Source organism: Panthera onca, chromosome B1 (assembly GCF_046562875.1).
Source record: "Panthera onca isolate mPanOnc1 chromosome B1, mPanOnc1 haplotype 2, whole genome shotgun sequence".
In the NCBI taxonomy this organism is placed as follows: Eukaryota; Metazoa; Chordata; class Mammalia; order Carnivora; family Felidae; genus Panthera; species Panthera onca.
The window spans coordinates 167,337,109-167,360,513 of record NC_138342.1 but is presented as its reverse complement, the minus strand read 5'-3'; the positions used below and the strand labels follow the sequence as shown (position 1 = coordinate 167,360,513).

General features: G+C 45.8%; 1 protein-coding gene across 3 annotated transcripts in view; it reads left to right on the top strand.

Moving 5' to 3' along the window:
• The first annotated feature begins 893 nt into the window (after positions 1 to 893).
• The window catches only part of LZTS1 (leucine zipper tumor suppressor 1), a 50,015-nt gene continuing 27,503 nt past the window's right edge, over positions 894 to 23,405 (top strand). Inside the window, exon 1 of one of the 3 annotated variants that reach the window (XM_060653358.3) lies at positions 894 to 1,134. The gene's annotated coding sequence lies outside the window, so the exon portion shown is untranslated. Of the gene's footprint in view, positions 1,135 to 5,611; positions 5,709 to 23,405 lie in introns of those variants that run through there. The other 2 variants (XM_060653355.3, XM_060653357.3) reach the window with 2 other exon arrangements.

The window sequence follows — 23,405 nt, the reverse complement described above, 5'->3', positions numbered from 1 at the left end:
ACACCTCTTTTGGCTGAAGATGGCATTCCCTGGGTAGAGCTATTCGTGGTTTTAGCGGATTAGCCTGGGTGAACTCTCAGGATCAGAGCTTCATGCCACACCCAGCACCCCATTTAACTGGTCTTTTGTCCTACCAAAGCTTGTAAATTGGGTTTCCTTCCTAGCTCAATTGCTAGAAGTTAAAAGTGGGAGTGGTAGAGAAAATGATAGCGTTAAAAATGCACTGGGTGAGAATTAAAGCTATAAACTTGAAATAGGCCTCAGCTATCACCTGAAACCGAGTCCCCGCGAGGAAGCTGAAAAAGTTTGTCTTTGAAATGTCTTAGGAGTGGGAGTGCCAGTGCTCCGGCCTCCAGTCTATAGTCCTAGCAGGGTGAAGCAATGCCTTTCACCAAAGCTGCGGGTCCCTCTTTGAACCTAGAAATCCAACCTTTTTGCGGGATTTGGGGGTTGCTGTAGGGAGACCGTGCTGGAGAAAGGAAACTGGTGAGTAACTAGAAGGGGTGATAAAGAAGGAGAGGAATACGGGAAAAAGGAGAAAGCGAAGGAATGGATAAAGGAAACCGGAAGGAATAAGAACGGAGTGCACACAATAAAAGGAAAAAAAAAAAATGAAGGGAAAAGAACAATATAGAACAGTAGGAGAAAGGGAAGGGCGGGGTGGAGGGGTGGGTGGAGAGAAAGACTCAGGGCCGCCCGGCGGGATCTGCTGGAAGTGAGAGCTGAGAGATGGGGGACGGCGGACGGCGGACGCCAAGGAGCCCAGAGGTCTAGAGCAGCCCCAGCTGTCAGCGGTGAACAAAGGCCGCCGAGCCGCTAGTGAGAGGCTGCAGGCCCCGCCCCAGCCAATGAGCGGTGCCGGCGCTGGCCCCGCCCCACTCCGCTCCGCCCCGCCCCGCCCCGCCTTCGGCTCCGGGACCCCGCGCGGTGGCCGGCGCGCGGAGAGCTGGCGGGCGGCGGACGCGCGGGGAGGCCGAAACTTTCTCTGCCCGCCTGGTCCAGCTAGCCAGAGCCGCGAGTTGTGGCGGCGCCGCGGGACCCGCTCGGCCGGCAGCTCTGCTAAGACAACCGGGAACACACTGCGAAACACACTGAAAAAAAATTCTCAAGTCAGTCCGAGGCTCAACGGGGCAGGTAAGGTGCGGTGGACGAGGGGTCGCTCCTGAGAAGTGTCTGCAGCCGCGGCACCCGCACCAGGGCTCCCAGGGAAACTGCACTCCCCACGGCGTGCCAGTGCGTCCGTGCGTCCGTCGGTCTTTGTCTATGTCAGATTCTGTCTAGGTGTCTTTGTCTCTGCATGTAACTGTCAGGGTCTCTCCCTCTGCCGGGGTGGGTGCTGCTGTTCTGGTCCCAGTCTGGAGAAAAGGATGCTGCGTCTGTCCTCTGTCTTTGTCTCGGTCTCCCGGAGACTGGTTTTATCTACTCCAAGCCCCGAATCTGATCTTGATGGATATTAAGTGATGTCTGAGATGAGGAAAAGGGGAGTGTGCGTGAGCCCTGAGGGGGCCAGGTCCTAGACAGAGGGTCTGACAGCTGGGGTCCGGTCACTGCACTTTGACTTCTGGAACTATGGAGATGGGCTGTGTCTGCACTCACAGGGTGGCAGGGATGCGATACAGTTAGGTTTGTAATGTTTCACTGAAGGAATATGTCACAGGGGCTCAGGTGGGTAGAGAGGGGGTTAATGAATGAAGGTAAGTGGCACCCTGGAGTTGTGGGTCACCAGGATCAGTCCTTGAGTTGCCATTTAGCCAAATTAACACACGCACAGTTCCACACCCACACATACTACATTCACTTCTTTTTTTCACCCACCATAGGCAGCCAGCCCCCCACTCCCTACACCCCCCACCACACCCTTCAACATACTTAACTCCATCTTTCAGAGCATACAACTCAGCAGCAACAGGCACCAAAACACCACAAGCCAGGTGAGCTTTCTCCTTCGTGCTCCGAGTGGAAAGGAGTAAACTGTGGAGAAAATGAGTGTTCTTCTCACCCACAAGTATGTCAGGCCTAGGAAAGTGCTTGAGACTTGTTAGCTTCAGAGCACTCAGTTCCCCAGGAACAAAGAGTGTTAGGGATCTAAGCATCTAAAGTTCCTGGGTCCCTCCTCTCCCATTCCATCCACACCCTCCTGCAGCCATCAGCCCTGATCTTGGGTCTTGGATGCTGGCAAACTAGTGTGGAGGCATTGAGTTCTGGAGAGCTCTTGGCAAGAGCTGTACCAGATAAAGGGTCTCCTGCTCTGCTGGTAGTGCAGCCTAATTGCAGTCATGGGAGCTGAGCAGCCCAGCCACAGAGAGGTGAGCCGTCTGCTTGGCAATTCTTCCAGCACCAGGTACCCTTGAAGTGATTCTGTAGGTAGGAGCTAGAGTTTGTAACCTGAGCTTCCTCTAAGTTCAAAAATAATTTTCTGTGGGCATTCTGCAGAAAATACAGGTGTTGAAAGTGTGTATATATTTGTACATACATGAAAATGGGTATTTGAGACTGCATTTACAGGCAGGAAGGGTGTTTGTGTTCAAGGGTGGAGAAGAGCAGAGTGTGTGGGTGGAAATCTGTGGGCAGAGGCATACACACTAATCAGGTGTGGCATTTACACCTTATATTTATCCAGTGCCTTTCTTCTGAGGTGCTTTCTGCACATCACAGACGTTATCTCATTTGTTATCTCCTTTATCCTCACAATGTAACTACCAGGTTGGCATGAGGCATTGTTAATTCTCTGTTTTACCAGTGAAGAAACTGAGGCATGAGAGGGGCAGGGATTTCCCTGAGGTCCACTGCTAATGGGAGCAAAGTTAGGAAGTCAAAGGATAAACTCTCAGCTGAGAAGATGTGAGTGTGGACATTCACTCTTCATGAGGTGAGAAAAAACCCAGGTGGAGAAAAAAAGGTTGTCTCTCAAAAGTGTCTATGTGAGAGCAAGAAGGAGGATGGGACATTTGAGATGGTTGTTATTTAACATTTATGGCAGCCTCTGTGCACTTCATGAAGTAAAACCTGCTTTAACAATCCAGCATGTGCATTTGTGTCTGCAGGAGGAGCCTCCTGTCTGTGCGTGCCACAGTAGATGTGTGTGAAATAGTTGCTGTCAAAGGTGTGTTTTGGGAGACCCAGTGCTTTGGGAGTATGTGAGGGAAAGATTTGCCATGCAGTCTTGAGAAGCCATGCGTTTGCCTATGTCTGTCTGTCTGGACAAAGAGGTAGATGGGCTCCAGCCATATAAAAAATGGCTTTCTAATCCTGAAAATTTATTTATATGCCTTTGTACTTATTCAGCATTCACTTAATAAATATTCATTGGATACCTACAAAATGCAAGGCTTTGGGCCAGGCAGTGAGGCTACGAAGATGAATAAGGTAATGAAGGCAAACCTATGGTTAACCAGCTTATAGTCGGTGTAATGGGCAATAGTTAACATTCACTGAGTATACTATGTGCACAGTACTTGTTATGCATTATCTCATTTAATCCTCAGCACAGCCCTGCAGGGTGTATGATTATTAGACCAGGAAATTAATAACGTAGCTAGGGTAGAAAATGGAGGAGCAAGGAATTGAACTCTGCTCAGCTCAGCCCTGGCTATTTTTTTTTTACATTTTTTTTTTTAATGTTTGTTTATTTTTGAGACAGAGAGCATGAGTGGGGAAGGGGCAGAGAGAAAGGGAGATACAGAATCTGAAGCAGGCTGTAGGGTCTGAGCTGTCAGCACAGAGCACGACATGGGGCTTGAACTCACAGACCACAAGATCATGACCTGAGCCTCAGTCAGACGCTTAACCAACTGAGCCACTCAGGCACCCCTGCCCTGGCTCTTTCCATATTCTTCTGCTTTAAAAATAGAAATACATGTTTCCTCTCTGCAAAATATTCTTGCCCTGTCCCTCTCCCTCTACCTCCACCTAACAAGCTCCCACTTGCAATTCTGGTTTTAACCATGAGAATAAACACCTTCAAGAAAACTTCCCCTCTCCTTTCCCTGAGTTTCTCTGGGTCACATGGCTTCCTCTGAGTTCTTCCATGCTATCCTGGCATTTACTCACTGGTCCTGAAGAGCCTGCTAAGTTCTTAGAGGCAGAGATAGTGTCGTGAATGCCTAACTCAGAGTATAGTTTGTGGCTACTTTGATTAGGCCCTTAATAAATGCTTGTTTAATAAAGTAAGGGGAAGGAAAAGAACTGTCAGAGACCATTGGCAGGGAGCATTTTTCCAATAGCAGGTTACTGCATGGACACACTTCGTTGGTGTGGCCTCTGCTTTCCTGCCTTTATTATTGGGTCACCTCCTTCAGGGCCGCTGCCTAGACAGGGCTCCTCCATCTCAGTTCCTGACTCCAGTTTGGAAACCTAAGGAAAATCTAGCTCCCAGCCACCCTTCCAACATAGGCACTCTATGTCAGGTTCAGTCAACCCACAAATATATATAAGCGGGAGTTGCTAGGGTCTAGAATGGAGGTTTTAAAATTGTGTATTTGGAACCCCAGGAGGACAGTGGTTCCAGGGCAATGATGGGGTGTTTCTAGGGGTTTGCCAACAAAGTAGTATCTAGCTGTCTGGGGAATCTTTAGGTAATTTAAGTGGTAGGACTCAGAGGTAGCTTTTGAATAGATCTTTATGCTGCTACAGTTTGAAAACCACTGATCTAAAATAGACACTCATAAGCTGCTGTTGGGAGTGTGAATTGCTACCATGTTTGGGGAAGTAATCTGGTCATGATTTGTCCAAGGTCACATGATTACAGTCTGGTGACTCCCTTCCCATACCCTTTACACAACCCTATTATTTCTCAAAGGTTGCCACATGCCTTCTCAGAGGTCTGAGATTATTTTAGTTTTCCTAAAACTGCATTTCACTATTTATTAAAGATTTTATCCATGCAAGGTACCAGGGAGTTGGGGGATTTTAAGAAATGTTTCAATAATGCCTTGAGAATAAAAATTGTGATGAAAATTGAAAAGAAGAACCAGAACACATGAATCAATGACAAGTACATTGAAAATTGGATTGTACTAACTTTGAACATGGCAGCTGCACAGCATGAGGGAGGTGATCTCAAAGACACCAGGGAAGAGGTGGTCATGAACTAAACCTTGAAGTTGAGCTTCAGGAATGTGTAAAAAGAGTAGACATAGCAGCAGCAAGGTTATAGTTTCAAGATGCAAGCTGAGACCTGAGGAGATGGAGCTTTTATTCCCAAGGGGAATCCTGGTGGGAGCCTGTTTCCTCCTTCCATGCAACTCAGGAAGACACTGAGAGCAGACAGAGCTGGGAAATGAAAGATATGAGGTAACTCACCTCTAACAACTGCCTTCAGCAAAATGAGTGTGCAGAATCACTTTGGATCCCCTTCTCCAAGTATTTAGAGAAGTGGGTGGGGATGTGTCAAAAATCAAGCATGGTCGCATTGAGCTTCAGGCTAACTGCCGTTTGGCAAAGCTGTCCCTGTGTCTGCAATCTCCATCCTGCTTCTGTTACTCTGTTGCTTCCTGACAGACATCAACTTCTACTTGACGGCCTATCATCATCCCTAGGCTTCCTATAATAATAATTTTAACAGCTCTTTTTATTTGTACAGGACTGTCCACTTGAAAAGGGATATTAATGTTGCTGGTGATGGTGTTGTTAGTATAATCATCATCAACCCTGTAAGAAGATATCTTCCACAGTTGGACATATGGGAAAACTCAATGAGCTGATCAGAGGTGAAGGAGCTCACCGAAAATTTTAAGTGGAATGCTGGGATTTGAACTCAGTTTTCCTGACCCCCAGTCCAAGGCTATTACCACCCTATCATTAGGCCTGATGGCAGACAGAATGTGAGGGTGTATGTGTGTTAGCTATCAGCTAAAACTAATTGTTCTAATCAATCCAGTAGAGTGGTGATTTTTCTTATTAAGTGACAGTCAAAATTGGTGTCTAAACAGACGTGATGTGGGTTTTGTCCAGTACCTGGAACAGAGGCAGTAAGGAGCTGCCCTATACAGATCACCCACAGAATTGCTTCCAAGTCAGTTAATCACTGTGGGAGAAGATAACTGCCTTAAGGATGACTGCTAGCAGGCAGACACACACACACACACACACACACACACACACACACACACACCCCAAATTCATTCATTCGTCTCTCCCACTGAGACATGCTCTCCTCTGATATCCACACTCACAGTCACATCCCATAGCATGAATCCTCAGACATTCCCAGATGGCAGGACCTGGAAGATCCACACCTGTGTCTACTTGGGTTGGTCTCTCCATGGCATTATCTAAAGTGTACTTGGCAGCACCCCTCCTTGATGCCACAGAACCTCAATTTCTGCCATGCCCAGAGCAGTCTTTTGAATTGCCATCAGCCCTTCAGAGCTGCAGAAGTTCCCAGGCCATAGCATCCACCAGAAGAGGGATAAATCTAGGTGAGACTCTCAGACTAAGGGGTACACAAGGACACAGACCCCTCAAAAGTGTCAAAGTGGAGTTGAGATCAGGGGTGAAGATGGGCATTGTTCTGGAAATCAATTGATGTTGAAGGACAGACCCTGTCCTTTGCATGAATGTAACTGCAATGCATAGACTGCCAGGTGGCTGAGGCAATCCCTGCCTGAGGCACCAGGGTGGGGCTGTGCACTTGGCTCACTGGCCTGTTGGCTTTGGGGGCATCTTCACTCTCCTTGCAGTTGCAAAGCCATTTGCTGCTAAATCACCCTCCTCCTGGCATCCTGGACTGCTAAATTGGTCTCAACTTGCTGTACTTCCACCCACCACCTTAGTCATTATTCGCTGGCAGCATTCAGAGAGTGGGTGTAAAGCAGCTGAACATTATATTCCTGCTGGAGAGAGAATTGAGTATAGGCATGCAAGGGAAGGAGGCAAGAGAAAGCTAAGGAGGCAGTGAAACAAAGCTTGGGTTTGCCAGCACCTTTCCCCAGGAACTCCAATAACTCTAGATGGTGGGGTGGTGAGCAATAGGTGAGTGTGTCCTGGCTCAATAGGAGGAGACATGAGGGGTATGCTCACTACTGAGGGGCTGCACCTGCTTGGTCTAGAGGGAATAAAGGACATCAGCTATGGGAGAAAGACCGCCCCCCTATTGGCTCCCTTTTCCTTAAATTTGCAATATGTACTGTCACACCCATTGAGCATCTGTTCCCATGTATTAGTATTTAGCTTCTCTATCCTTCCTCCCTGCCTAGATTATAAATCCCTTGAAAGGAAAATATGCCATGCCTCACATGTAGAGCACCAGGTTCTGAATTCACTTAAGGTTCAGACTCAAATGGCTGAGGGTAATGGTAAGGCCTACAGTGGCCCTTCCTTCTCAGATCCTTCTCAGATCTCCCTGTGGTGCCCAAGGGCCACAGAGTTTGAAAACCCAGGCAGGCAAGAAAAGAAGGAATAACAGGGGAACTTTCAAGGCTGGTTCTCTCTCAGCTTTCAAGGAAGCTTCAGGGAGAGAAAGGGTTATACCACACAGGAACCGACCAGCTAGGGAAGCAGAAACTTAAAGACTTTCTGTCCTGGTATAGTGAGACTCTACATGATCTCCAGCCAACAGATGGGGCACTCTTTGTTGGCTCATCCAGTGCCCAGGATTGCACTGAGGCTGGTAGGAGGTGGAGAACAGAATCAGTTCTCATGTCAGACAGCAGAGATAGCATCAGGCAGAACAGAGTGACCTTGACAGAAGGTTCTCTGAGTCACTGATAACATACATTTGGTCTCCCAAGCAGAGGTTGGAAGGGGAATACAGTACCAACACAAGCTGGCCTGGAACCTGATGGATCCCCCAACCTTGGTTCCTTCCCTCCCACCCTCTTATCCATGAAGATAATGAAAAAAACCCTGAGAACAGAAGCCACCACACAGCTAGGGAGGCAGAAACAATGGGGAATTAACTGAGCTTGTCAAGGGATGGAAGTCTAGGGGAATGAGCCCTGAGGTTGCTCTTTACCTTCTGCTGATCACTAAGAGGCAGTCTGACCGGAGTGTCTGGAGGATGCCTGTGCTGGATCTGCCCTGGCCACCTCAGCAGCAAGGTCAGAGGCCAGAGGATTTCAGAAGGACCCTTTAAGCACTCAGAGAACCTCCCATATTTATTGCAACCTTCAGACATTCTAGCTTCAGCTCTCTTCTTCTCTTTCCCATTGAAGTGCATCTCAGCAGTGCACATGTGGAGGAGGCTGGGTAGGATTAGACTGTGCTCACATCTTGAGGAGACAACCTCCTCCAGCCCCAATACCACAGTGGCACCAGCAGGCAAACTGAACTGCAGGCAGGTGGGGAAAGCAAAAGCCACCAGGCAGAGCCGCAGCCTCCACCTGCACTAAAAAGGCAGTGCTCCACTTAAGGGAGCTGTCTGCTCCCAGCTGCCTGCACTTCTCCCCTCCATGGGTCTGCAACTGCCCTGCTCAGAGGCATTGCACTGGCTTGGAGTGGGTAGCTCTTGCTACAGACAGGACCTCCAAACCCAAGGCTCCAAGATTTATCAGGAAACTAAAGAGTCTGTGTTGAAGAAATGTCCAGTGTTCTTCATAGAAACACAAAATATCAGAGTTGAAAGGATCCTTAAATTCTATGCTATCCACTCCTCCAACTCCATCCAAAACCTTCTTCCCCAAGTTGCTGTCTTTACTCACTTCCAAGAACTCCTGCTCTGGGTCCCTGGACCCATTTTTTTCTATTTTAGTTGCATTCTCTTAAAGTTGCATATACTAGGTTCATATCAAGCACTCTACCAGCTCCTGGCAGGACCCACAAATGAGACAGAGACTGTTCCAGACAGCCTTGGTATTAGGGGAGACAACAGATACATTAGAAAATATCCCTATAAAAAGCTAAACTAGTCTAAAAAGTCTTCATGGAAGATATAGAAGTTGAGAAGCACCCTGTGATCTGGGTGTGATTTTATTTTTTTAATATTTATTTATTTGTTTGTTTATTTATTTATTTTGAGAGAGAGAGAACATGAGCAGGGGAGGGGCAGAGAGAGAGAGAGGGAGAGAGAGAATCCCAAACAGACTCCATGCTGTCAACACAGAGCCCCTGGTGGGGCTCGACCCCATGAACTGTGAGATCATGACCTGAGCTGAAATAAGAGCTAGACACTCAACTTATTGAGCCACTCAGGCACTCCTCGGTGTGATTTTAAGAGATGGAGGGAGGGTGGCAAAGATAGGGGACAATAGGTTGTGGGGAAACAAAAGCAGGTTGAATCAGATTGAGAAGGACCTTGTGCACCCCTTGGGAGTTTGCTTGTTATTTAGTAGGCAGTGGTAAATGACAAGTAATAGGTAGACAGTGGCTTATAGTAAACCTTGGTTTTAAGAAGTTAATCCAGCAATGGAGAATAGAATAGATTTGGGGTTGGAGAGACTTCTTTCTAGAAATAACATTATTTAGTAGAATGACTTTCTTTCCTCCTTCCTATCTCCTGATTGATAGCACATGTTCCCAGAGATCTCCCACTGCCTGGAAATGTAGGGTAGCTAAGGCTCAAGGAGAGGAAAGTTCCTAGTCTAGGAACTTATTTATAAGAAGATACATGGGTAACACCTTGCTTTGCACTGCTTTAGACCTAGACAGAATCACAGGAGCCTTTTTGTTTTGTTCTGTTTTGTTTTGTTTTGTTTTTGTTTTTTTAAACAGATGAAGGCATGGAGGCCCAGACTGGGGAGGAACTTGTTCAGGGTCCCACAGCTGGTTAGTTGCAGAACTAGGATTGGTGCTCCCACTTCAGACTCTTTACATTAACCTGCTGCTAACTGTGGACAAAGATGGAAGGGCCAATAGAATTCATTAGATCCTCAAATCTTTAGTGTTAGGCAGGTTTGCCCCAGAAGACATATGTCCTTGTCAATAATGGGATATTCTCAGTCTTTGTGGGTCTCTCCCCACCCAAGTCAAGGGAGTCCCTGGACTTCCACTGAATGGACTTCCACAGCCTCCATTTTTCTCTCCTGTATTCCTCCTTATTTTTCTGGGGTCTTCAGATGTTTGATTTCCTTCTTTTCTTTTGCCTTTTTCGTTGTTCCAAGAGCTCTGAGAAGCTCCCATCTAATGTGATAGTGAAGGTTTACTATGCCAGTCTCAGTTGTGACCAGTTGTCACCTTTCCAAAATGAAAATCAAGTTTGCTGTTTGTGTCTCATATGTGCCCAATTTAAACCAAATCTGAACAAAATGAGAAGGCTGTGGGTGCCGCTGAGCTCTGCTAACCACCCAGAGAGTTGATGTCACATTGGGAGAGATTCTCAGCCAGGAGGCAGATGTCCATTCCAGTGCTCAGAGAGTCAGATATGGTCAAGTAAGGACCTTCTTCAATCTCAGAACTGGGTTCCAGGGGTCCTCCTGCCCACAGCTCCCAAGATCTCAGAACATCATTCCCTATCTTCTTCTACTTGCCCAGGAGCTTCCCTTGTGTTTTCTAGAAGCCTGACTAACCAAGGGAGGATAAGGCCATGGCAGTGTCCTGTGACATCTCCAGCCTCCAGTGAGTCTTTCCTCAGGAAACACTTCAGCTCATGCCATATGCCTTTAGTCTCCAGAGAAGTTCATCCTCACCTGGATGGCAACCTACGGCCCCGGTAGAGCAGGTGAGCCCCACAAGTGAGGCTTGGGTTTTTTCATGCTTGTCAACCCTTAAGGCAAGTTTGGGAGTGGAAAGCAGAAAAAACATTGTTTTTGGCAGTGTTTGACTCTGCTACCTAACAGCTGTATGGCATCAGGCAAGTCACTTAGCCTCTCTGAGCCTGCTTTCTCATCTATAAAATGTATTGTGTCCTAGGTAGAATTTTTGTGAAAATTACATGACCCAATATAAGTAAAGGCACATGAAACATAGTAGGAGCTCTATTTCTGTTAGCCTCATCTCCTTCCTCTCAGCCAATGGAAGGAAGGCCAGCATGAGACTAAGATGTCCCTCCAAGAAGGCCATGAGCCCTTCATATAGACATGTCCAGGATATCAGGAAGGGGAAACTTTGGAGTCAGCCAATACTGCATGACAACTACGCCCTGTCTCTCTCCTTTCTCTCTCTCTCTCTCTCTCTCTCTCTCTCTCTTTAACGTTTATCTAGAGAGTGTGTGAGCGGGAAAGGGACAGAGAGAGAGAGGAAGACACAGAATCCGAAGCAGACTCCAGGCTCTGAGCTGTCAGCACAGAGCCCGATGCAGGCCTCAAACTCACAAACCGTGAGATCATGACCTGAGCTGAAGTTGGACGCTTAACTGACTGAGCCACCCAGGTGCCCCCTCTCTCTTTTTTTTAATGCTTTATTTTTTTGTTTGTTTGTTTGTTTTAATGTTTATTTATTAAGTTTATTTATTTATTTTGAGAGAGAGCATGAGTGGGAGAGGGGCAGAGAAAGAGGGAGAGAGAGAGAGAGAGAGAGAGAAAGAGAGAATCCCAAGCAGGCTCTGCACTATCAATGCGGGCCTAATGTGGGGCTCAATCCCACAAACCGTGAGATCGTGACCTGAGCTGAAACCAAAAGCTTAACTGGCTGTGCCACCCACATGCCCCAATGTTTATTTATTTTTGAGAGAGAGAGAGCATAAATGGGAGAGGGGTAGAGAGAGAGACAGAGGATCTGAAGTGGGCTCTGTGCTGACAGCCTAGAGCCCTATGTGAGGCTTGAACTCACGGACCATGAGATCATGACCTGAGCTCAGTCAGCTGACCCACCCAAGTGCCTCCTCACAACTGCTCTCTTATTTGCTTACTCTGGCACAAAGAGACAGTCATAACTAAAAACAATACGGGAGAGGGGGTGAAACACTTCCACCTTTGTCACTCTGGTTCTCTAACTACATTGTCAATTTGACTAAATTAAAATTGGTTAATGAAATTATGTACAACAGATGAGTGTGGCATCATTGAATGTCCTGAGGCAGAGATTCAGTGTTGAAGTAGATCTCTTGCTCACATTGGCTTATGCCAAATGTGTGGAGGACAGGAGGCAAGGGACGGGAGGGCTCAGAGACCCTGAAGGGCCACTGGATTTTCCCTCTGCCCTCAAGAAGACTCCATAACACCATCTGGAGCATGTGTGGAATGGAGTTAGGGGAGAAAGATTTCTCCCCAGGGTGATCGGCTGGATACAAGGATTTTATACTGTACCTCTTTATTTTTTCCTCCTGCCTCTTGCTTCAAAGCCAGTGCCTTCTCCATCTGGGTCATTTTCTGGATTATGTAGCATATAAGGTCAGGAAAAGGGGAGAAAGAAAAACAAATCAAATGAAACTTCTCTCTGCATTTAGTTCATTGGGAGATGAACAGATGAAAGAAGGCCCAAGTTTGGCCAAGTCTCACATAGGAGAATGAAAAGCTGAAAAGTCCACCTCTGTCTTAGGAAATTAGAGCAACATTATTCTGCCTAAATAGCATCATTAACAATATGGGGCAGGCAGCCTGGGTGGACCAAATCAAAGCTGCTGCTGTTTTGACACACATTCTATACCAGGGACAGATACATGAACCCTCCCATGTGAAATGAGCAGTCTGGCATTTAGTGCACCTTACACCTGCCTTCTCAGCTCCTTCTCTGCTTTTTATTTTTCTTTTTTCTTTGTGTGTGTGTGTGTTTTTAAGCAGGGGAAACTTCTCCACTTTGATGGCATGGTACAGAAAGTTGAGGTGGTTTCTTCCATGGCACAAGCACACAGCTATTAGGTCTCTGATCTGACTTTAGAACCTACATCTTCAGAGTCTAGCAATTTCTCCATTCTAGTATGTTGGTATCTGTTGGGGAGAAGGCAGTGCCTCCAGTGACAAGAGGCTCTCATGGCTTTTAGAAACATCTGGGAGAGAGGTTGTTAGCTCAGTTGCAGGGCCATCTGATTCTAGGGCCAGGACAGCTTGAACAGATCTTAAAGAGCTGTCCATGAACAAAGGCATCCACAGGACTTCCCTCCAGCAGCCTCTGCCCTCCCCCATTAGACAGCAGTGGGAACCTCCTGTCTTCAGAGAAAGACAGAGTTCAAAGGCCTGCCCTGGGCACAGTCCCTGAGACAGCAGCTATAAACTCCCACTTGACTGCACTTCATGGATTCAGAAGCTGATGAGAGATGTGGAACCTGTTAGAGAGACACAAGGCAGCCTGGAATTAGGCCTTACTCTCATCAGCATAAATTGGTTTCAGGAAAGCCTGCCAAGGGTCAAAAATAATGGTGCTATGTTGAGGTCCCTACTTAAAATGTCTGCACTCAGCGGGGCCCTAGAGAGGTGTGTCCCAGGATAGGAAAACAGGATGAAGGGTTGGCGACACAAACCAAGAACTCTCCTCTTTCTCTGTTCCTCATACCTTTTCTGCCAGCTACTGAGGACCTTGCTCTATTGCCTGGCCCTGGAGCAGCTCCAAAACAGGAACAAGGAGGCAAGTGGGATTTCTGGGATCTGGTCTAATTGAAGCGCCATTTCCCTGCTTTGCCCAGACCTGTGCTGGATGCACAGCACTTCTCAGGCATTCAGGATTGGAGTCTTCAGGGACACAGTGGCAGGAGGACCCCAGGGATCAGCCACTTCTCTTGTTGACCAGAAAGGGCTCTTGGGATCTCACTCTTTACAGGCATATATATTTCCACATTGAGTCATATAAAGGTACTAGTAGAAGGTAGAGTCTTGTTTCTACGACTGGTGTCTATGAAGGTTTCTTTTGCCACAGTACCACAGAGTGCTCAGTATGCACCAGATCCAGTGCAAGAGTGGACATTTCATGGTGCAGACCAGCCTCTGTGCTGCTTCATGTTTACTCCCCTTGTTCCAAGCCACTGAGTTGACATCATCCCTTAGATTCTCCCACTCTCTCTTCTTCCTCTAGCCGCTCCATGGACTCAGGTGAAAAGCCCTCCCCATAGGTGCTCCTGTTTCAGGAGGTGGCAGAAAGTGTGGGCCTAGCAGTAACAGCAAGAGACAGGATAGGCCAACATCACATGCTTCAGCCCAAGAGTATTTTAGGGCCAGAGACCCACAGAAATGCCTCTGGGGAAGACAGAGGTATCTGATTTCATCTACACCCTGGGGCCAGGCTGCTGTTAGCTGGCTGTGACTCAGAGAACATGCAGGGGAATGAGGAGATGTCTCTAGCTAAAAACACCCCATCACCAGCTTAAGGGGTTTTGTCTGCTCCCCCCTATTCATACCTGTGCTTCTGACTATCTGCTCCTTTCCTTTAATGTACTGAGTTCTTCTGGGCAAGGCTCTATGGTAGGCCCCAAGGATACCTCTGGCATCCTCAGTGACTTTACTATCTATTTGTTAGTGATTTCTAAGCACTTTAAGAACAATTTCTACAAAAAAAATCGATACATGTTTACCCATGTTTAAAAAATATCTAATCTCTAAAGGCCCTAAATGGAAATGTCCCAGTTCTTTAGATAATGAAAGAAAAGAAGTAGAGCCCAGAGAACAGCAATGTTGGAGAAAAATATATGAAGAATTTGAGTCTAGAATTAGAGCACAAAAATGCTTTCAGTCACAAAGTTCTATATGTTAAAAAACAAAAAGACAAACATAGCTGCCATTTACTAATCTCTCAAATATGTCCCACTTCCTTTACAAATAAAATCTCACTCGATATATACAGAAACTTTGTGCGGTAGGTACTACTGTTAGCTCCAATTTACAGGTAGGAATGGAAGCTTGGAGAGGCTACAGTGTTAGTCCAAGATTAGGGCTGCAAAGGACTAACAAGGATTACAGACTGAACCCAGAGTATAGGAGGAGGTGAAGCAGGAGGAAGGGGCAGGGGGCAGAGTTAGGATGAGGTCTGGAGGAGCAGGTAAGCCTGTGGGGAGAAGGTTGGGCAAGGGAGCAGGAGAAACACTGGCTGGTGTTAAGGTCTACAGAGCATCAGTACCACTAGGGGTAAACAGATGGTGTGTGTGGCTAAAGCTCTGTTGATGGCAGTCTGGGTTCAAAGCCAGGCATTGCCCCTTGCTAGATATAAAACCTGAGACCTCATTTTCTGCATCTGGGGTACAGATTACTCCAGATCATGTATGTATAGTCCTTCATCCAAACCTAACAAATGGGAGGTTAAGAGGAACTATGTCCTCCAGATTGACATCTAAGGGATCTCGACTCTGCTATTTCAACTTGGGCACCTACCTCTGGCCAGAGGCAATGGTAATGTTGGTAAACTATCTCCCCACAGCCTTTCCTGGGCAGTGGCCACCTTCTTCTTGAGCCATGGGAGGCTGGAATCAGCCTTTTCAGAGGAGACTCCTGACAGCATCCAGTTTCTGATTCTTCAGTGAGGTGGAAACTGAAGAATACCTCAGCTCTGTTGGGGAGGGAACTCTGCACAGGGCTCTGCCAACAGGGACAGTTTCTCTCTTTAGAAAGGAGGGAAGATCGCTTCTTGGCCTTTCGGCTAAGATCAAGTGTAGAAAGGAGGAAAGAGCTTGGAGGCTGAAATGGAAGTAGAGGAGTCAAGACCAAGTCCTGGGGACAGAGAGAGGTGGGAGCTGAGGCACACCAGTCTGGCTCCCCCGTCACCCATGAGGGTCTTTCCAGGAGTAGGCGAGTGGAGGAAACTTCACCCTGCTGGTGATAGCCTGGCTCTAGAGGCCTGAGGGAGAGGAGCAGGTCTTCTGCTCCAACTCTGCACTGCATTCTGGGAGCACTGCTGAAGCCATTTTTCTGAAACCACCCTGCCAGCCCCATCCTAAAGGTAACACCACTCTGCCAAGTAGGGGGCAGAGTCAAGAACAGGCAAGCTCAGGAACACTCTTTAGAGTCAGGAAGGAAAAGAGTAGAAGGTAAGGAAGGAGGGAAAGTGTAGGTTGGAAAGTTTATAGATTTAGCTTCTGGCCTTCTTCTTCCTACTGAGTGTCTTTGTTTGACCTGCTATAACAAAATACCATAAAGCAGGTAGCTTGAACAATAAATGTTAATTTCTCACAGTTGAGAGGGCTGGGTAGTCTAAGATCAAGTTGCTGGCAGATATAGTATCTGGTGAGAGGCCACTTCTTGGCTTGCAGATAGCTACCTTCTTGCTGTGCCTTCATGTGGTGGAGAAATAAGGTTCTGGTCTCTTCCTTTTAAAAAAACACTAATCCCATCATGCAGGCCCTATCCTCATGACCTCATCTAAACCTAATTGCCTCCACAGGCCCCACCTCCAAATACCATCACATTGGGGCTTAGGGCTTCAACATATGAATCTGAGGGGACAGAAGCTTTCAGCCCATAACACTGAGCATCTATTGGGCTGCCATGTCCAGCCCTGTGCAGGCAACAAAGGGAGCATGAGGCAAGTAGGATTCAGGGTCCCTGCTTGTGAAGAGATAAAGCCCCAGTGATGACTAGATGTAAAGTCAGGAGAGGGTGTTAAGGAATGCACACACAGGGTGGGCTGTGCATCCACCTCTCTGCCTCTGTGAATAGCTCTCTGACTCTCATCCACCTTATGACATCGGACCAGTTCCTTGTTCCCTCTGTGCCTTGTATAGTCATTGGCAAATTGGGAGGTAGAACCACCTCCTGGGGTCAATGTGAGAATTTTTTAAAGTGAAAATTGTACTGAAGTATATGATATACATACAGAAATATGCACAAATCATGTATGAACAAACTGATGGATTTTCAAACAAATTTTACATACATAGAACCCAAGGCAAAAGGTAAGAGTGTTAAAAGTACCCCTGAAACTCCTCTGGCCCTCATACCCTTTGTCCTTCTGTCCCTCATCCTGACACCATAACTTTACCCTCTTTACCAACATCTTATTAATAGGACCATATAGCATTTGCATTTCAACATATAAGCTGCTGGAATTTTCATTGGTATTATATTGATTCTATAGACCGATTTGGAGACAATTCAAATCTTTAGAATATTGAGTCTTCTAATCCATGAACCTGACCTATGTCTACATTTGTTTAGATTTTCTTTATCACATTTATCACAAATTACTTCAAATAATTTAAATAATAATTTAATATATATAATTATATAATTTAATAAAATAATTTAAATAACATTTTAAATAATTTAAGCAATATGGTTTTCAATGCAGAGACCATGTATTACTTCAGTTATTTTTGAAATGTACATTTTTTAAATGGTAGTTTTTAAAATTTCTTTTGCTGTTTATTTGTTGCTAGTATATACAAGTGCAATTGATTTTTGTATATTGACATTGTATCCAGATACTTTGCTACATTTATTGCAAGGATTAAATGAGACAACGGATGAACCCTAAGCACATTGCTTGGTGGGGGCTCACTAACTCTGACCTGCATGCAGAAGAACCGAGACCGGTCAGGGACTCAGTACTAAGGGTATCCTTAGTGAAGGAAAATATCACAATAGGAAGGTCATTGAGCTCTGGAGGGAAGGATTTGTCTGGCTAGTTAAGGGAGTGAAAATCCCTATAAATAGAAATAATAGGAGAATAAGAAAACAATCTTGAATGAACTTTGAGAGAAATTCAAGAGATCTGAATGGATTCTAATATTGGTGCTGCACTTTATAGTTTGTAAAGCCCTTTCACATGCACTGTGTCATTGATTCTCACTGCACACCTATGAAATCACCACATGTGAGATTTTTATACCATTTTCAGAGATAAGGAAAGGGGCTCAGAGAGTTAAGGTGCTTGGCCAAGTTGTTTCTCTGAGGAAGTGCTGGTTAGATAGGTTTCAAACACAAGCCTTTTGACTATATTACTTAATGGGAAGGTTTCCCAACACTGTCAGATGGTAGCATTGGTCTTGATGAGGTAGACCATGGGAGCAGGAAAAGGTTATCAGAAAGATTAGTGTGGCAAGTGTTGAAATCTGTATTTAGAAGACCTTTGTGCAGAAAGGGTTAGTGGGAAGAGAGGAGGCAGGCCTTCTTGAAGGTTACACGACATGTTAGATATGAGATGATGTAGACCCTCAGGGAGGGAAGGGAGAGCAAATGCAGAGGAAGGAACCACAGTGGGCCAGGTACCCATGGGTCAGATCACAGCTCCCCATGAGCAACACATATAAGTGAGGAATTTCCTTTGGGGCTTTTAGATCTCAACTCCCCATTTAAAAAAGAGTGAAACTTGACATGTGTTTACCTTTCTTGGATAATCTTATGATTAAAACTACAACCAAATAAAAACAATGAACTCTTTCTTCTTCACCTGCTAGACCCTCTCTCCTAGCTCCTGTTATATACTGACCTTGGTAACTTTTGTAGATCAGCTCCACTCTGGCCCCCCAGAGGTGGCCCACCTTGGTCTGTTCTCATACTGGGAGCTCAGTCCTTTCAGCCAGTGACTACCTTTCAGATGGCTCTGATATGGCCTGTTCTCAGCATGAGACTGAACTTGGTGGTGGGCATGCACCAATAATTCTTTCTTCTCAAAGCATGTTTGGTTGCTGATCTCACCAGAGCCTCTCAAAGTCTTCCTTGGAAAGAGCAGTTGCAGTGCTGCCCAAGAGCAGATGATGAAGGGGAGCCCCAGAGAGAATGACTCACTCAAGACCACACAATCAATCAGTGGCCCAGAGGAGCAATTTAAGGCCCTAGTCCATTGCCCTTTCTACTCCGCTATTAAAAAAAAAAAAAAAATGAGTTGCTGGGGTGCTGGGTGACTCAGTCAGTTGAGCATCTGGCTCTTAATTTAGGATCAGGTCATGATCTCAGTTCTTAGGATCAAGCCCTGTGTCAGGTTCTGCACTGACAATGTGGAGCCTGCTTGGGATTCTCTCTCTCCTTCCCTTTCTGCCCCTCCCCACTCTCTAAATAAATAAATATTTTAAAAAATTGAGTCGGGGTGTCTATAACTCAGACAACTCTGAAATTTCCTATATTGGGTCAATTTTACTTCTCATAGAAGCTAGAAGCTAGTTGTAGACTTGGAAGATTTCCATGTATCCTAGGCCTGAATGAAATACTACTTCTGGAGACTTTTCTCCTTACTCTGTCTTCCCACCCTAGTAGAGATTCCAAGAGCTGAGCAGGCAGAATATGGCAGCTGCAAAGGCCAGATGCACTGAGGCCAGGGTGGACAGGAAGGCTACCCTCTGGGGTCTACAGTTATAGCCAGCTTCCTCTGAGTCCTTCCTTCCTGTGCTCCAGCCAGGCTAGTGTCTCAGCAGTATCTTCCACATTCTCTCCTTGCTAGTACAAACAGCTTCTCTACATAAGCGATAGTCCTGCATCTGAAATGGGCCATGTATCTCCCAGAACAACCAGGGGAGAGGAGCACATTGAAGCACAAATGGGCAGCCTGCTTACAAAAAAGGCTCTCCAGAGAAACTACTGAACCCATGTTCCTCTGGGCCTCCAGCTACATCACCCTTTTCCCTGGAGACACTTCTAAGACACACCTGAATGTCCATAAAATGTCTGAGGCCATTGAACACCCTGGAGAGATCACTGGACTTAGACACCTTCTACTGAGCTTCCTTTCTAAAGCTACCCCCACTCTACCCAACTAGCACTCAGCACTTTGAGGCTCCAGGGACATTCCGTGGTGGGCGAAGATAGAAGGAAAACTGCCTAATTCTACTTAAAATATCTGATGGGACTAATATTTATTGATTCCTTATTATATGCTAGATGCTGTGGCAGATGCTTTACATATGCTATCACATTATCTAATCTTTAGAACAATCCCAAGGTGTAAATACTAGTGGTTTTTGATCACTCAACTGGGAATGATTTTGCTCCCCAGGGAACATTCAGCAATATCTATGACATTTTTAATTGTCACAACTGGGCAGGGGAGGGGGGCAGAGAGTGGGTATAATTGGCATCTGATATATATATATATATATATATATATATATATATATATATATATATATATATATATGGAGAGAGAGAGAGAGAGAGAGAGATGAGAAAGTCTCTTACAATAAAGAATTATCTAGTCCAATTTGTAAATAACACCAAGCCTGAGAAGCCCAACTGCAATGGACAAATGCAAAAAGAAAATTGGGGTTCAGAGTAGTGAAGTAGCTTCCCCAAGGCTCTTATAGCTAGTTAGTGTTAGAGCTCTGTCGCAGTCCACATCTATCTGACTTGAAAGCCTGTGTTCTTTTAGTTACAAAATGCCCCCTTTGAAAAGCAACTGCCTACCAGGTCCTATCTTTCCTGAGAGAGAACAAATGTCACTGTCTCTTATTAGGCAAGCAATTTGCATCTGCCTAACCAGAAGCCCAGTAAGCTCAGGAAGCAGCTGCTAAGTTACAGACTTTTCCCTTGGGGTGCTCTGGGGGATTGCAGAGGTATGAGCCTCTGCCGGATTCCCTCTAGAAATTTTGGGTCTCATCTAAGTAGGTATGGTATGTGTACATGCAGAGGACTTTTGAGTGCTAGTTGATGGTATTGCCAAGAAGCCCATGGGCATCAGAAGGATAGTGGGTCCTGGTGGGGAACAGGGAATATCTCCCTCATGGAAAGGCAGGGCTAGATTAGGTCCTGGAAGGCCTGGTAGTGGGATTTCAGTACTAAGAGGAGAATTGGGATCCTAACATCAGGGAGAAATTAGCCTGCTTCTTGGGCCAGGCTGGGAAGAGCAGGGACTATATTTTGGTGGGTAGGTGATAGACAGTAATGAAAGCACCACCATTCCACTGCCTCTTTTCTCTTGTATCTCTTACTTCACAGTTTTACTTTTGGTGTGCTTCCTCTAATGACTTTCTTCATGGTCCTAACAACCATCTTGTTAACCATTAGTTTAAAAAATGTTGGGGTGCCTGGGTGGCTCAGTCAGTTGAGCATCCGGCTTCGGCTCGGGTCATGATCTCATGGTTTCGTGAGTTCAAGCCCTGTGTCAGGCTCTGTGCTGACAGCTGGGAGCCTGGAGCCTGCTTTGGATTCTGTGTCTCCCTCTCTCTGTACCTCCCCTGCTTGCACTCTGTCTCTTTCTCTTTCAAAAATAAATAAAGATTAAAAAATGTTGAAAAGATACCACTTTTGCTGAATTGCTGAGGTAGAATAACAGTTCTCCAAGCCATTGCAACCACCTGGTCCCTAAGCAGTGGTTAGGGAAAATATATAAGCAAAGCATGAGCTAAAGATCATAGGAGCAGACCTGCTTGGTGGGAGTAGAATTCAATTCAAGCAGGATATAGCAGATAAGACTGGTGGAAGGTACTTGAGAGCCGTCTTCTGCAGAACCTTGAATGCCAGGTTAATGTCCAAGAGGAAGGCAGAGACTGGATCTCTAGAACTAGCTGGCTCTGGGAGGAATGGGGTTAGGGGAAGGGGATGAGGAGCAGTATCTGTCTGGGGTGATGTAGCTGATGGTGTTTTAGAGAAGAGAGCTGCCAGGAACACCCCCACCCTTTCCTCCCTGCCTGTTCTGCAGAGGCCACCAATTTTCCTGCTACTTCTTGAAATAACATTAGTGCAGTAGACTCCCCAGCTATTAGAGGGGGAGGGTGGTCCCCCATTCAGGCAGTACTGCTTCTTATTACAAGTGTACTCACTGCTAATGAGAAGTGAGGTCTGAACACATGTGCACGTGCCTCTATGCATGTGGCAGTGAGAGGAATTATCCCAGTGAATGTTAATGAATGGACAGGGACAATGAAGTACAATGAATGAGTGAGTTGTAAGAGGCCTTTCATGAGGCCTGAGTGACAGTTGAACTCCAAAGGAAGGGTGCCAGCAAGAATGGTATCCACAACCAGAAATTTAGAGAGGACTTTTACACCTGACAAAACAAGGCTGCAGAAGGAGCTGAAGTTCCTTCAATTAGCACTATTACTGGGCATATTAAAGCAGGAGGAAGGGCACACCCTTAGTGTGGGATGTCTGAGAAGATCAGGGCCAATTCCTAGAAATTCTAGAGAGGACTGAGAAAAGTAGAGGACTTCCACCTCATCTCTACCCTGATGACATTTGGTGGGGTGGGGTTTGCCTAAGGGAATGAGAACATTTTCCTTGGCCAAAGGGCCCTCTGCTCTCCTCCTGTGGTCAGTAGCAGTTCTACTCCTACTGGAAGCTAGCTGGGGGAAAGGAAACTCAATGCTGATTGCAGAAATTTCTGAGGCAAATGGCTAGGTATCTGTCATTTTATATTTTCCTAACATCATACCCCTAACATTCCTTCTTCCAACCTCTTTGAGCCTCTATGTTTTACTTCCCTCCTTCATTTAACAGTCATTGAGCTGAATATGTGAAAACAAATCAAAGTGTGAGTCTTCAAGAACCCCAGAGCCTACTGGGGTGATAGGTAAATAACTAGCAACTTGAGAAGTTACATGAGATCAGTGCTGCCATAGCTTCAGGCCCTCTCTTGTGAAACCACAGGCAAAGAAGCAAGAAGGACAGGAAGGCTTCATGGAGGAAGTGATATTTGAGTGGGACCTTGAAGAGTAGGTTATCACAGGCTTGGGTCATAGGGACAAGTTGTGAAAGAAATTCTAAATTGAGCAAACAGCTGAGCAAGCAAAGCTCTGAGGGTATTATGTACTGAGTGGTATTAGAGGAAATGGTGAAGAACAAGCGGAGGGTGAAGTGGGGAACAGGACTGGAAAGGGAGACTGGGACTCAGGTCATTAAAGTCATGAATGAGAGTGCAGGTCTCTGAGGAAGGAAATTAAGACAATTCTCCAAAGGGGAGAAGGTGAAAAGGACTTTAACATGAACTGATCAGGTCTGTGTTTTAGCAAGGTAACTTCCAGTTGCTTCAGTGTGGAAGATCTATTTGAGCTGGAAGAAATCTAAGGCAGGAAGTTCATTCAGTGAGCATTTATTCAGCTCCAACTGTGTGCCAGGCATTGTGCTAAATGATACCGTGGTGAGTGAGACATTCCGAGGAACTCATAGTTGATAGCGTTATTTCCACAGATCTTTCCCAATGCACCCCATGACACTCCTGGTTGCATGGAGGGGCTTTCACACACATTCTCCTATTGCCAGCTTCCCTCCAGTCCCAGAATTCCCCAACTTTGCACCAAGCCAGAATTGGCAGTAGACAAGGATAACCCCCCTGGGAAATTTCCAAGATACTGACAAATCCTGTTGTTTTGGATCTTGCACAAGATTCTCACCTTTGTGATGAGTAGAAACATAGAAAAGGGTGCTTTTAGGATAGTTTTACCACCTGGGGTTGCAGAAGTTTTCTGCCACTCTCCCTCCCTTCAACTCTCTAAGGGAAAATCCTCCTGAGGTAAAACCTTCAGAATGAATGTCCCCAGTTAAAACTCCATTCTTAAGTCATTTTGTGTTATTCTGTTAAAATTAGTACCAGCTTTATATACTTACCTTCAATTGTGATATCCTATCCTGGGCACACTTTTAACAGTCCTTAGTTCCCTCTTCAAGGCATTGTATATTAAAATGTGTAAAACAAAACAAATCTATTCCAGGATTGTATTACTTCTTGATAACTTACAGGCAATTTACACATTTTTTTTTTTTTTTTTTTTTTTTTTTGGTGGTGGTAGTAATGGGGTTAGGGATAAG